The sequence below is a fragment of the Eriocheir sinensis genome, chromosome 55 (genome assembly GCF_024679095.1).
Source record: "Eriocheir sinensis breed Jianghai 21 chromosome 55, ASM2467909v1, whole genome shotgun sequence".
Taxonomy (NCBI): domain Eukaryota; kingdom Metazoa; phylum Arthropoda; class Malacostraca; order Decapoda; family Varunidae; genus Eriocheir; species Eriocheir sinensis.
The window spans coordinates 11616847-11632244 of NC_066563.1; the positions used below are offsets into that span (position 1 = coordinate 11616847).

At 43.5% G+C, this 15398-nt stretch overlaps 1 protein-coding gene across 6 annotated transcripts in view; it reads left to right on the plus strand.

The window, feature by feature from the left end:
• LOC126984080 (espin-like) overlaps positions 1 to 15398 on the plus strand; it is a 171214-nt gene that overhangs the window by 7592 nt on the left and 148224 nt on the right. The window contains exon 1 of one of the 6 annotated variants that reach the window (XM_050837491.1): positions 14427 to 14765. The exons of the other annotated variants lie outside the window; for them this stretch is intronic. The gene's annotated coding sequence lies outside the window, so the exon portion shown is untranslated. Of the gene's footprint in view, positions 1 to 14426; positions 14766 to 15398 lie in introns of those variants that run through there. 6 annotated transcript variants of the gene reach the window in all.

A 15398-nucleotide genomic window follows, 5' to 3' on the forward strand; every position in this document is an offset into this window, starting at 1 on the left:
ATTATAAAATGTTTCCTTTGTCATCAGACGGAGAATCTAATGTAACAACCATTTAATATTTTCTTTTCTCTCTTTCCTCTTTCACGCCCTTGGTCTCGAGTTCTTCTGCCATTTCACTTATTCACACATTGCGTCATCATTTCCCTAATCCAAACATTGCGTCATCATTTCCCTCATCCAAACATTACGTCATCATTTCCCTCATCCAAACATTGCGTCATCATTTCACTCATCCACACATTGAATCAACATCTTTACACCATTTCATAATTTGCAAAACCGCCTCTTTATTTGCCTCCAGAATTCGTGTTTTCGTGGATTCCTTTCTAATGAGCCTTTCCCAACCGCTTGCCTTTTCTCCCCTTGAGTTACGGCATCGGCAGTTTCGTTTTCGGACCAAATTGTGTTTACCTGCACGCGTGACTGACTGATGATGTTCGGCAGGTGAGCAAAAAGGGAGAGTAGTGTGTGCGATGTGTGTGTGTGTGTGTGTGTGTGTGTGTGTGTGTGTGTGTGTGTGTGTGTGTGTGCGTAGCTAGGGGGCGAATCGACAGTCATTCCCTTGGGCCATGCTGTCTCTCACCACAGACAAGAGACATTTACTCGCGTGGTACTGAAGACTCGTTGGCTCGCTTCTCCTATGGTAGTAAAAGGCAAGTATGTGAGATTATTTTTTTAGATTATTTTGATCGCGTGTTTGTTTTTTGGCCGTCACGTCACTCCCGGCGCGTCTTCACACTATTAATCCACTCGCCTCTCCACATCACGACTCATCATTACCCGACTCATTATCGTTAGCGTCGTTATGTGTGTGTGTGTGTGTGTGTGTGTGTGTGTGTGTGTGTGTGTGTGTGTGTGCATCTTCCGCGGGAGTCCAGGAGTGCGGTTACCGATACTTTTCTCCTTGTTGGTGAGGCCCCGCGCTGTCTCTGCCGTACTTGTCCATAACGCTACTGTGAATTATCTGCCTTTTTTTTTACAGCAAGGTAGGCCTCTCAAGGGCAAGAAATGATAACAGCAACAAATATAGTCCACTAGACGCTGCTCCGATTAAAGAAAACTGGAGAGGCCAGAAAATAGGTCAGTTTAGGGTGGAGAGGTTATGTTATTTATGTTATGTTATTCTCTTGAGATTTAAATGTTTTGTTTCCTCAGGGTCATTCCGGTTATAAAGCTCTTACGATAGATCGCCGGAATCATAACTCTGAATAATCTCTTTGTAGCCCTTTTTTTTAACAGTTTACGCTTTACAGTTTTCATCGATTTTTTTTTTTTATCAGACTCGTTAAGAGAAAGAGACTGGATAAATTCATGGATGGTGAGGTTAGGTGGCGTTAGGTTTACTTTCTACATGTCTACCGGCCGGCCCCTTGCTGACTTCTTACGTTCTTATGTACTTCTTAAGTTTTTTTTTTTCTTTTTTAGAATTTCACCGGGCGGAGTGGAAAAATTTGGGCGGCTTTTCCGATACCCTACGCCCCTGTCCACCCAGCAGTGATTGGGTACCAGGTATTAATCGGGGGTTGTGTCCCGTCTCCTAGGATCTGTTCACTTTTCCTATAATTCCTTCCCCTTCTGTCTCTCTCTCCGGCATATGACCTCAGATGTTGCGCCGACTAAACGAAACTTTCCAACTTTTTAGAATTTCACACTAGATTTCAACATGTATTCGTACCTCGCAACTCTTTATTGGCGTGTTTTACGTGGTCTTTAGTGTTGCTTCACCTCATCGCTCGCCTGCTGCCGTCCGGAGGGAACTTAAGTATGTGACCTTTGAACGCCTTTGCACAACACTGTCTCGCCCACGTAGTGTTCTTTCCTTGTTTATTGGTCCTCCGCCTTTGCCTCCTCCTCCTCCTCCTCTTCCTCCTTTTCAGCCATCTTTCCCTATAGCCATATTCTCCCTTCGTAACATTAGCCTTTTCTCACTTTTCTCACACGTCGTCAGAGAGAGAGAGAGAGAGAGAGAGAGGGAGAGAGAGAGAGAGAGAGAGAGAGAGAGAGAGAGAGAGAGAGAGAGAGAGAGAGAGAGTACCGCCAAGTTTCCCGCCTTTTTGTCTGTTCAGTACACAAACTGTCACTTTGTAATGACTGATGATGATAATGATGATGATCACCCGAAAACTAGAAATAACGGTCCTCCAATTGAAGCGGGTCATCAGGCAGTAATTGGTATTGTGGTATCGGCTCTGCACGCGGCGCCACACGCGGCCACCCGCAGAACTGTCAAAGAGGTGCGTTTCCTTGTGAGCTCGGTTCTTTTCGCTATTTCGGGATTCCGGAATACAAGTTATTGTTTGGTGCCAAATGTCCAAACACGGTACCTGCTGATCGTGAAAAAATATATTTTGCCCATTGCTCGATGGTTTTAAGATTTGCGTCTATTTATGGCGTATATGACCACTGAGTGCCGAATGTATGCGGGCCTGCGGCTGCCTCGTGAACAGCCCCACACTGGCTGAAGTCAAAATGAGGTGTTTCATCTCCTGAATATTTCGTTCATGGCTGTATTTTGCATTTTAGCATCTAGTATAATTTACTTTGATGTTAGATTTTTTTTAACGTCCTGGCCTTTAGTGCCGGTAGGCTTTCTCTAGGGGCCTGCTGGTCGGCCCCAGCCCGTCATGGCACAGGCAAGTGTTTATAGAATCGCCAAATATTCTTGGCTCATGCTGCCCCGCGGAACTCATTCTTGATTTCACTTGCACACTTCTAAAGTTCGGGATGACAGATGGTCTTCAGCATGTGGTTAGTCTTAGGCCACTCGGTGGTGACTGAAAAATCCCAGGTGGTAGCTGCGGATTATCGGTTGCATTATCCAGTATGCTGCGAACGCGGGACCGGCACGTTAACCACTCAGCCACCCGGTGTTATTTATTTCATAAGGTTTGGTTGTTTCGACTTCTGGTCAAAAAATAAGTGCTTTACGCACACGGTGCTGCGGTAGGCAACACCGAAACTGTAAAAAGTTTGTAAACGTAGAGTAAAGCGCCTCCGTTGTGAACTGACAGTCAGTATGTTGGTGGTAGCGAGTGTTCTAAATGCTAATCGGTTCACGGATAGAGAAAGTCATATCCGCCAGTGTTACTTTATTTGGAAAACATCGCACAGGTCATTGACACAAACAAAACACAAAGAAAAGGTGTTTGTATGTATGTGCGATTGTGTGAATGTTGTGAAGTTTGGGTGACATAGGTGTTGATATGTATATGTGGAACAATGTGTATAATTTAACAATAGAAGGACGAAAACAGATAGTGGAAGATAAACGAGTACAAGAAAGGTTAAACAATGAAGACGCGACAAGACAAGAGACAATACAAATACACTTAATGAGTCTGCTCTGCAGCGCCCATTTTCCTAAGTGTCACTGAGGGGAAGGAGCACGCAATTTGAGCGGTGACTGCTACAAGTACGGTGTATTGAACAACCATCCCTCAGACGTACTTAATGGAAAAACAATCTTCTTCAAACATTATGCGGACCATTATTTTTTTAGGAGTAAACTGAATGTTCCCGCACGTTCGTATACTGCTTGCTCTCTCCTGCTGTCAGTTTTCCTCATCTTTCCTCCTTCTTTCTATGCGTTTTACTTAGTAGAATAGTACGCGTCGCCACCACCGCTGAGTCAAGTCTTTTCGAAAATATGCTCCACCTTCTCTTGCTCCTCTTCCTCCACCTCCTCCATCACCATTATAGTAACAAGTGCAGACTACCTTCGTTCCACTTCTACTACGAGCTGTCAGGGTGCGGCGGGGACGACTGCAGGATGTCATGGCAGGTGTAGCGGTGGTGGTGGTGGCGGTGGTGATGACGGTCGTTTGTCAGCACGTGTAGGTGTGTGAGGTGTTACTTTGGTCACCCGTGCGAAAAAAAAAAAAAAAAAAGAAGCCCTCGTTTTCTCCTCGGCTTCCTTCGTCTTCCGTCCGTCCGTCTGTCTGCGTTTACATTCTTCCTGTCTTCATTTTCTTTCTTCCCATTCTTTCTTTAATTCCCTCTTTTTCCGTTCGTTCGTCTGTTCGTTTGTCTGTCTTCCCGTTCTTCCCTCATCGTTTTCTTTCTTTATTTACATCCTTTCTTGCCTTCCTTTTTTTCTCTTCTTTCCATTCCTTCTTTTCTTTCCTTTCCTTTTTTTTATTTCCTCCTTGGCTTCCCTCGTTCCAGCATTTTTTTCTTCCTTTCTTTTCTTCCTTCTTTCCTTACTTTTTCTTCCTTTCCTCTTCCCTTGCTCTTCTGTCCACTCGTCCTTCTCTCTGTCTTTCCTGTCTTCCTCCCATCGTCTAATTTATTTTTTCATTCTTTCTTTCCGTCCTTTGATAATTTTCTTCGTTGCTTTCTTCCTTTCCTCCTTTTTTCTTCGTTCATCAATTCATTTATTCCTACTCCTCACTCCTCACTCCTCCTCCTCCTCCTCCTCCGCAATGTACTGTTTTCTATTCGCCGCATCATTATAACTAAACTTTCTTCTGGCCACGCCTTCTCGCCTCTGTTACCTCCGCACCTGCTGCCCACCTGAACTTTTGGCTGTCAATCATAAGTACTGACAATCCACACACCTGCCTCTTGTTTGCCTGGAGAGGTGGGTGCTATTCATATATGTTGATAAGACGGCCACGCCCCCCTCCGACACACACACACAGACATACACAAATTGTCTTACTCTGTCTATCCTCTATATCTATCTAACTATCTATCTATATATGTCTATCTTTCTATATTTATCTCTAAGTTAACCTCTAATTACCTGACTAAGACGGCCACGCCCCCCTCCGACACACACACACACACACACACACACACACACACACACACACACAGATATACACAAATTGTCTTACTCTGTCTATCCTCTATATCTATCTAACTATCTATCTATATATGTCTATCTATCTATATTTATCTCTAAGTTAACCTCTAATTACCTGACTAAGACGGCCACGCCCCCCACCGACACACACACACACACACACACACACACACACACACACACACACACACACACACACACACACACAGATATACACAAATTGTCTTACTCTGTCTATCCATCTATATCTATCTAACTATCTATCTGTATATGTCTATCTATCTATATTTATCTCTAAGTTAACCTCTAATGCTTAACTTCTTTTAATATACTGGCCGACAACACATTAACCTTTTTGATACATGGTTTTTTTTCCCTCCTTGTTTATTACACAACGCAGGGAGGCGGCCAGCAGACAGGTAGTCCTTGTGTCTGCGAGTGGGATGTTAAATGTCATTACGTATATGTTCCCGGCCGGTCCGTGACTCCGTGTGTAAAAAAGGAAGGAAAAAAAAATATTAGCAAATTATACAACTGCCATTTCTCGCACGAGCGGCTCCGGTTTCTTTTGCTAGCTCTCGATTATGGGGTGTACCTTAGAACCAGCTCACGAAAAAAAAAAGAATATGTTGGAAAAATAATGAAATACAAACTCCCGGGCAATTCATTTCCCGCACTAGTGACTTTTCTTTGGGAAGTTAAGATTTTAAGACTACCTGTTCTGAAGAAAAAAACAGGGATGACGTAATCTACTGTAGTATGCCTCCGAAATTGACCTCTCTTTCGGCCACTCATCTCTGCTTTCTCTCACCGGCTCAGTACTTAGCGGTTTTCTGTTTTTTTTCATTTACTTTTGCCCTTGAGCTGCTTCCTTTACTGTTTAAAAAGAGTGATGGCGTTTTCTCTTCGAAGTATTCCCCTTCAGGGTGTGCCATCACAAACAATCGCGTCTATAAATCTATAACTAATACCAACGTTCAGGAAGGTTATCGCCGCTCCAGTAAACACACCGTTGCAGGAATGTGACTCATGATCAACGCCGCGATAGTTGTGGCAGCGCTCGTGTCTCCAAGGTCGTCGTGGGCTGCGGGTGGTCGGCGCGTGTAATGAAGGGACGTGGTATGGTCGTGGTGCGGTCGTGGTGCGGTCGCCGACGTGTTGCAGCGGTGATCACAGTCCATTCGGTCATCAGACTCAGGGTTATGGCGAGCTGTTTGTCGCCATCAGTAAAGCCGTCGAGGGAAATGACAGCAATGAACAGTTACTCGTGATGGCTGTTGCTCAAGACGCGGTGGATGGAGTAACCAGACTTGCGATATAAAGGTCACGCGGGAAGTCATAAACAGAGCATTGTAAATATAAAGGAGCCGTGGCAGCGTGGTCAATCGCAATATCAGGCCGCTTCAATGGCTGTCACCCCGACCACTGACTGAGAAAATAAATCCCCCGCAAGGAAGTTTAAAGCTGCGTGTTCCCTAGATACTGTTGTTGGTTTTGCTTCTAGCTTCGTCTAGTTTTAATTGATGATTTTTTTTTTCATGTCTCCTTTACAGTTTTATCAAAATATGTCTCATTTAATAAAATGAATATATACTGACATAAACAAGAAGGAAAACGCCCGGATTTTTTTTTAATCTTGTTTTTCTATGAATTTGCGTTAAAGTATCCTAATGAAATAATTCCTGAAATCGCTACAATCGTCTTCAAAGAAAGGAGAAAGCGCCTGGACATACACCTTCACATCAATAAAACAACTTGCAACGAAAGAAAAACAAACAAACAGCCGTGACTCGAACATCGCATGAAAAACATCTCTACGTTAATCAGACTATTTGCGTCGAAAGAAACCCAGACAACCGTGACCCGGACAGACCGCATGGAAAACCTCTATTGTGTATACGGGTGGCAGGCGCTTGTCCGTCTCGTGAGGATTGGTGAGGCGGAGCAAGGTGTGAGGATGATGGAGGCTGCGCGGCGGGAGGTGTGAAGGGTGGCATGTGTGTGAGGGGAGAGAAGGAAGGAAGGGAAGGAAAACAAAGGGGGAGGGAAGGGGGGGCGGCGCAGGACTCAATGGGAGGTTGTCCGGTGTTTGTCGGACACAGTTTTCACCGTCGACATCCTTACGACGTCAAACATATGGCTCGTGTCTGACCTTCCAGAATGTAACCCCCTTTCTCTCTCTCTCTCTCTCTCTCTCTCTCTCTCTCTCTCTCTCTCTCTCTCTCTCTCTCTCTCTCTCTCTCTCTGTTATAAAACCTATATACGAATGAAAAAAAGTCTAGTCAGCTATATATATTTTGCAAAGTATTATGATTTCCCAGCTAACTCGTTCTGTAAATGTCCCCCTTAAAAAGAAAATGTAGTGCTGCCTCCCTGTACAGATGAGACAAAGAAAACGTTACGAGTAATGGGTAACGCGCCTATTCTAGCACCAATGTATTATCTCTTTGTAGTAATGGCAATATCTGTTATGTTTTTTATAATAATGACGTTTGCTTATTGATATTTAACTTCACACATCAATTATTATTCATTTTTATATATAATTAAATGGTTCGCTGTTACTTATTGCCTTTTTTTTTTTTCAGTAATTATAACCTCTGACTGTTTCCTTCTCCTTGCGTCATGCACACTTAAAGACTCCTGCACTCCTCTGGCAAGCAATTATAACCGCACTGTTTACCTTTCGAACCCCCAACCTGGTTAACGCCCTTCACTTCACCCTCAGCTCCTCAGGCGAACCACCCTCAACTCCTCTCTACTGCCCTTCTCTTCCGTCCACCCGGCGCCCCTCTTTCTCTTTCTCTGTTAATTCCTCCCACCTTTTTCTCTACCTACGTTCATGTGATTTGTGTAGCGTTAGGTTATATTAAGTCATAGGTATGTACCCCTCCCCTCCTTGGTAAAAATTCCCCCCTTTTCTCAATAAAATCTGAATCTGAATCCTTCTCAACTGTCTTTTTTTTCCCCATCTTACCTTCTGACCATCTTATCTCACCTTACCCTTCCGTTGTAGCAGCTTTCAATAGTACCTTTACGCCTTATTTTTATCTGGTAACAGTCTTGGCTTTATTATTATTTTTTTTTACTTCTTTGTGTTTGGGTATATGTTTTAAAAATGAGGACGGTGCTTTTTCTATACTCTTCCTTCTATTAATTTTCAAACTCTATTTCTACGTTTCTCCCTTTTCTTTTTTTTCTTTTCCCTTCCTCCGCATTTTCTTTTCCTCTCTTTCTCTCTCCTTTCTCCTTCGTCTTCTCGCCCATTAGCCTTCCTTTTCCTTCTCCCTTTCCCATACTCCTTTCAATTTTTTTTATTTCTCTATTCTCTTTTTTTTCTTTATTTCTGCATTGCACTTTTTTCTTTTCCTTATCTTTTTCTCGATTTTCTTTCTCTACTTAACTTTTTCTTTTCTTTCTCTTTCTATTTTTCTTTTTATTTCTGCTCCTCTAATTCTCTTTTCTTCATTTCTTTCTTTTTTCTTTCTCAATTGCTACTTTCCTTTCTCTATTTTTCTCTTTTCTGTATTTCTTAACTTTCCTTTCTCAACTTCTCTATTTCTCCAACCTTTCCTCCCTCGCCCCGCCCATTACCCTCCATGTCTTCCGGGGCAATAGAAACAGGAGCAGCTGGGCGGGGCGGGGCGGGGGTCAAGTGGGGGTCACGAGGGGTCAGGCGGGTCACGAAGGCAGTGGGTGGTTGGGTAAGGCGCCCCCCCTCACCCCCCATCACCTGCCCCTCCTCTCTTAATATTGATTCATGCACTGCCGAGGTTTGGTAATTGTTAATATGTTTTTTTTCTTGTCATTCTCTCTCTCTCTCTCTCTCTCTCTCTCTCTCTCTCTCTCTCTAATTTTATCTGTATGTAAGTATTTTCGTTTTTTTCTTTGTTTTATTCATTCTTTTTCTTCTTTCTTGTTATTATATCTTTCTTTCGAGCTTTTCTGTTTTTTTGTCTTTCTTTGTTTCTCCCTTTTTTTATATCCGTTTATCATTTTTTTCTCATTCTTTCTTGTTTCTTTTTCTTTCAGTTTTATCTCTATTTCTTGAGCGTAAAGGTAAAATAATAAGGAAAATCGGAGAGAGAGAGAGAGAGAGAGAGAGAGAGAGAGAGAGAGAGAGAGAGAGAGAGAGAGAGAGAGAGAGAGAGAGAGAGAGAGAGAGAGAGAGAGAGAGAGAGAGAGAGAGAGAGAGAGAGAGAGAGAGCAGCGTATTGCAGTGGGCACAATTAAGCAATACAGATTTCACCAGACTCGTGCGAAAACTTCAAATAGTGTTGTAGAGGCTGCGTTAACCTTCCTTTTTATTTGTACACCGTTGCCAAAAATCATTGATGTTGAGAAATTGCATGGGAGAGAAAATTGACCTCAAAGTGCTATTATTATTTTCATTGGTAGTAGCTGTAGTAGTTGTAGTAAAAGTAGTAGTGGTAGTAGTATACCTTTTCCCCAAGCATGCTGTTAGTCAATCTTTATTTTACGGTTCACTGTGATATTTAGTTAAACTTCTAATGTAGTTCAATTGTTTTATCCTTTTGAATTTTAGTGGATGGTTCTTTTTTTGTCTTTTCACTGATATTTTTCTTACTTTTTTTCTTCTCGTCTCTTTTTCTTACATCATTTCTCTATCTCTTTTGCATGAATGTAAAATAATGAGGAAAATGAGAGTAGTAGTAGTAGTAGTAGTAGTAGTAGTAGTAGTAGTAGTAGTAGTAGCAGTAGTAGTAGTAGTAGTAGTAGTAGTAGCAGTAGTAGTAGTAGTAGTAGCAGTAGTAGTAGTAGTAGTAGTAGCAGTAGTAGTAGTAGTAGTAGTAGTAGTAGTAGTAGTAGTAGCAGTAGTAGTAGTAGTAGCAGTAGTAGTAGTAGTAGTAGTAGTAGCAGTAGTAGTAGTAGTAGCAGTAGTAGTAGTAGTAGTCCAGTCCAGTCCAGTCCAGTCCAGTCCGTCCAGTCCAGTCCAGTCCAGTTCCAGTTCAGTTCCAGTTCCCAGTTCAGTTCCAGTTGTCAGTTGCCTGTTGCTGTTGTTGTTGTTGTTGCTGTTGCTGTAGTTGTAGTAGTAGTAGCCAGTAGTAGTAGTAGTAGTGGTAGTAGTAGCAGTAGTAGAAGCTGTAGTAGTAGTAGTAGTAGTAGTAGCAGTAGTAGTAGTAGTAGTAGTAGTAGCAGTAGTAGTAGTAGTAGTAGCAGTAGTAGTAGTAGTAGGTGACCTCTCTTTCGGCCACCTCTTTTGATTCTTTTTTTTAGGAGCAACGAGTAGCGGGCTTTTTTTTTTATTATTGTTTCCTTTTTTTGTGCCCTTGAGCTGACTCCTTTGTTGTAAAAAAAAAGTAGTAGTAGTTGTAGTTGTAGAAGAAGCAGTTGTAGTAGTAGTAGCAGCAGCAGAAGCAAAGGAAGCGGTGCAGCGGGAGGCGTTTGAGGCTTAAGAGGAGACTAAGGTGTAATTATGTAAGCAGATCGTCGTGGCGCGCGTCGGCAAGTGGACAGGTGCTGCGCCGTCACCCCTAGCTCAAGGTCACTGGGTCACATCTCTCTCTCTCTCTCTCCCTCTCTATCTATCTATCTATCTATCATAAGGTCCATTCCAATCGTAAAATAATTGAATGTTTATCTGTTTTTCTTTGTATTAGGCAAAATTATTTATCTCGACAGTCAGCAGCATTACCTGATTGTCCAGTTCGTGTCTCGTTGTGGACACTTCATCCCTTCCCCGGTGATTAATTTGATACTTGAATGTCCACGTGAAGGGAAGGGAAAGGGAGTACTATGAGGAGGAGGAGGAGGAAGAAGAGGAGGAGGTGGAGAGAAAGGCAGTACTATAAGGAGGAGCAGGAGGAAGAGGAAGAACGGCGGGAGAGGAGGAGCAGGGAGGAGGAGGAGATGGAGGCAGTGGGGGTTGTGATAGGTATTGAGGCCATGCGGTGAGGAGGAAGAGGGGGAAGGGAGGGAAGGCTGGTTAAGGAAGAGCCTACTGTCGCTGTGGTTATCGGGAAGGCTGTGAAGGGAACACGAGTAGGCCAATAGTGAATGTCTAGGTCTTGGTTAAGTATTGTCAGACGCTCCCATCCCTCATCATGTATTCTCAAAGGCCGCAAAGGAGATCCGTCTTGTTTTACTGAATGTTCCTTTATGTTCATGGTATAGAAGAAGGGTCAGACTACCAGAAGGATCATAAAACTACCCATGAACACGCTCTAAACTTCTGCTTGGGTCTTGTCAAATGTATGTACTTGGGCGCCGAGGTATTTAAGAATTAGTCTTGTCTAGGAACTTTACCTTGAGCATTGTTACTGATTTTTGTCGTAAATGTAACACGAAACTCCGGGCCCTTGTATGCTTAGACGCTTTCGGCTGTCACAACAAACATTTTCAAAGGCCACAAAGATTAGTCGGGTTCTCAAGAGGGTTTTTTTCAATCATGGTGCTAAACCCTTGTAAAACCATCACTAGGTTCATAAAACTACCCATGGAAGTACCCACAGCGTTTTTTTTTTATTCACAGCAGAGGAGACAGCAAGGGCGTAAGAAAAGAGAAAACAATAATAAAAAAAGCCCGCTACTTACTGCTCCTAAACGAAATACGAAAGGCCTATCAAATGTGGGTGTGTAGGCCTCGAAATATTTGAGAATGTAGGTGTAGGTCTTTTTACCTTAATGAATATAATTGAAAAAGGGAAAATACATATCCTAAGTTTACATTATGACGCAAGATACACAAACAAGCTTGAGTAGATACAAAAGATTAAAAAGAAGAGGAGGAGGAGGAGGAAGAGGAGGAGGAGGAGGAGGAGGAGGAGGAGGAGGAGGAGGAGGAGGAGGAGGAGGAGGACGAGATTAAACCATATCAGGAAGTTTAACCAAATACCATAGATTGAACACGCAAAAGACACCACCCCACGTTACTTAAAATAATATAACGATTGAATCACCTTAGAAGTTTATCCCAGTACCAAAAGGTCGTACATAGAATAGACAGACAATCGCCGGGCTTCTTAATTACTTGCAGCCAATCACTTAGTATCTGTTACCTGCCCCGTACGGAAGGTTCACTTGTATTTACCTGCACAATTAGCGCTGCCACGTCCCTAATGAGGCTTCCTTCACGTAATTGCCGGATGAATAGACTTAGAGAGAGAGAGAGAGAGAGAGAGAGAGAGAGAGAGAGAGAGAGAGAGAGAGAGAGAGAGAGAGAGAGAGAGAGAGAGAGAGAGAGAGAGAGAGAGAGAGAGAGAGAGAGAGAGAGAGAAGGGAAAAAAGAAAGAAAAAGAAAAGAAAGAAAAGGAAGAAAAAAAAGAATGAGATTGTAGTCAGTCGTAGATGAACACTTAATTATATATCCGGAAACCAGTAAGATTAGGTAATATAATGAGTGCAATAAAATTAAGAAAAAAAATTGTTGACAGCAGATAAAATAAAGAAAAATGAAAGTTAGGAAGAAACTGGCCCTTTCCCTCGACTCGGCAACAACAACAACAACAACAACAACAACGCCAAAAAAGACGGGAAAAAAATAGAAACGTTTGGACCGAGCCTGTTAGTGGAGGAGGACGAGGAGGGTGAGGAGGAGGGTGAAATGGCACGTAAGGACTAAATGTAGATGAGGAGGAGGGGAAAAAAGGGCAGGAGGTTAGGAAGGCAGAAGGTACAGGCAGGAAAGTTAGTGACCTGGGCTGTCCGTAGAGAGAGAGAGAGAGAGAGAGAGAGAGAGAGAGAGAGAGAGAGAGAGAGAGAGAGAGAGAGAGAGAGAGAGAGAGAGAGAGAGAGAGAGAGAGAGAGAGAGAGAGAGAGAGAGAGAGAGAGAGAGTGTAGAGAGTAGAGAGTAGAGAGGGAGAGAGTTATTAAAGCAAGTACTCTCAATCTATCTATCTATCTATCTTTCTTTTCCTCCACCTCCTTTTTACCTCTTTTACCTGCCCTGTCATTCATTATACTCACCTGCCAAGAGAGAGAGAGAGAGAGAGAGAGAGAGAGAGAGAGAGAGAGAGAGAGAGAGAGAGAGAGAGAGAGAGAGAGAGAGAGAGAGAGAGAGAGAGAGAGAGAGAGAGAGAGAGAGAGAGAGAGAGAGAGTGTAGAGAGTAGAGAGGGAGAGAGTTATTAAAGAAAGTACTCTCAGTCTATCTATCTATCTTTCTTTCCCTCCACCCCATTTTTACCCTTCTTACCTGCCCTGCCAATCATAATACACACCTGCCAATCAGTTCATCAAGGACAGGTAAGGAGGATGAAACAGAGAGTTGGCGAGGCTCAGGTGGGCTCGCGCGGCTGTCTAGCGGTGGGAGTGGGTTCAAGTTTAGTTTCTCTTCTCTTATACCATGGGCGGGGAGGGCAGTGGAGGGAGAGCGGGGTAGGGGGGGCTGCCTGGCTTACTGACCGAAATTTACGTCGCAGGATGTCGCTTACCTGTATTTCCTTTCGTGTCCTTTTGGTGTCGGTTTTCGGTGTCCTTTCATGTGTGTGTGTGTGTGTGTGTTTGTGTGTGTGTGTGTGTGTGTGTGTGTGTGTGTGTGTGTGTGTGTGTGTGTGTGACAGTAGTTTGATATTATTGGCGCTCGGATTTTGTTTTATCGGGGGAGAGGGTATGTTCGTGTGTGTGTGTGGGAGGGGGGGGGGGGTATGTGTGTGCGTGTGTGCGTGTGTCAGTGGGTATCTTTCCCAAACCCCACTTTTTTTTTTTGCATTCCTCTCCGTCGCTCTCACTTCCCAGCCCCGTTCTCTCTCTCTCTCTCTCTCTCTCATTCGTCTTATTTCCTCGTCAGGTGTTCGGAATGAATTAATTAGGCTTTTACTTCAATGGCTAACCTTTTGAACTTTTTTTTTTTTTTTCTATATTATCTTCCTCCTTGGGCGTCCTAATAGGTGTGTATGAGGGAGGGGAGGGGGGGAGGAGAGGGTCTCGTGTGTGTGTGTATGTGTGTGTGAGTGTGTGTGTGTGTGTGTGTGTGTGTGTGTGTGTGTGTGTGTGTGTGTGTGTGTGTGTGTGGTGCGTCATAACAAATGTCAGTATATAAAGTTATTACTCTTTGACACACATTCACATTTATAACGTTCACTATTATCGTGTTTGCATTTTGTCCGGCGCGCGTTTTCTTTCTCTTTCTCGTTTTTCAACTATCACTATCTCGATGCGGAAGTGATAAATGTTTAAGGATGATTTTATTTTTATTTTTTTGCCAGCTTTTTTTTAACATGTTTGCACCTTTTTTTAATATTTTAGTTTTTTAAGATGCCTCGAAATACTTCAGGCGTGTGTAACTTTTCCCTTCAGTTATATAATTGGTATGTTTTGGCTTGTGTTTCTGAGGAGGAGGAGGAGGAGGAGGAGGAGGAGGAGGAGGTGAGGGCAGTGAAGGGAAAAGAAACAGAGAAATAAAAAGACAAACCGGAGAAAAAACAATCCTGGGATGTTGAAATACCAGCAAGTGGAAGCTGAAAAACAAAAAGAAAAACGAGAAACGACAGAAAAACACACAGAAAAAGAGGAAAATATAAAAACAAAAAGGCGGATAATGTACTAAAGAAAGAAATCTGGAACGAAGGTGGGGAGGCAGGAGGAGGGAGGAGGCTGCTGTGGAGGTAGGGAAGGAGGAGAGGAAGTAGGAGGAGGAGGAGGAGGAGGGGGTTGAGGTGGAGGTAGAGGAAGAACCAGCCCGCCAGCCAGCCAGCCAGCCAGCCGCCAACCCCCGATCCCCGACAGGCCGTCTCATTTGCTCCCTGACCGCCGGGCTGGGAGGGTGTGTCTCGTCTCTCTTCCCCGTTATTCAGTGGCTATCGCGTCCAGTGCTTAAGATGACAAAGGAAACACGTAACTGAGGAACACGGACGTCTTTGTGAATGTGCCAAGTGTGATATTAGTGTGGAGTACCTAAGAGTGAAGTGCTGTGTCCCCTTCCGTTCGTACCTGGAGTTTGCCACGTGATCCGCTGCGCTCTGGTCGATATGTCAATGGGTGACCCTCCTTCATAAACAGGTAATTGTAGTGAGTGTATGCAAGTGTTACCCTTTCTTCTCACCTGTTGTTCAGCTTCTTGTGGGTTAATGATGCTGGAGGTGGTGGTGAGTGGTTTTGTTTTGTGCTGTCTCTAAGGGGTATTGTGTCTGGTGTTGCTGTGTTGCTAAATCGCTGTGTTGAATGTGTTGTCTTTTTATTGTTCTCTTACTGTTGTTGTTGTTCATGTTGTTGTTGTTGTGTTCCATTCAGTGACAGTGTTTATATGCTTTCGTTTTAATTGTCTTGGTGGGCGTTTAATGGAGGTCTTTCTTTTGTAATTATGTTTGTCTGTTTGTTCGTCTGCCAGTCCGTCTCTCCGTCCGTCTGTCTCTATCTTTCTCTCTGTCACTCCCCCGACACATACCCCCCCCCTCCCCCCCCAGCCCTCCCCACACGTCTCACACACTGTTGCAAGGTTCCGTTCTAGACTCTCTCGCAAGACGGAAAGAGAACAGTGAAAAAAAAAGATATATAGTTAATGGATTTTACTTCCCTTTACGAGTATGAACCAGCACTTTTTTTCTGTTCCTCTCTTGCTTCCTGCCCCAAATATGACGGTTTGCATCGTTACGTTCTTATTACTTCTTACCTCCTCTTGTTTTTTTTTGTGTG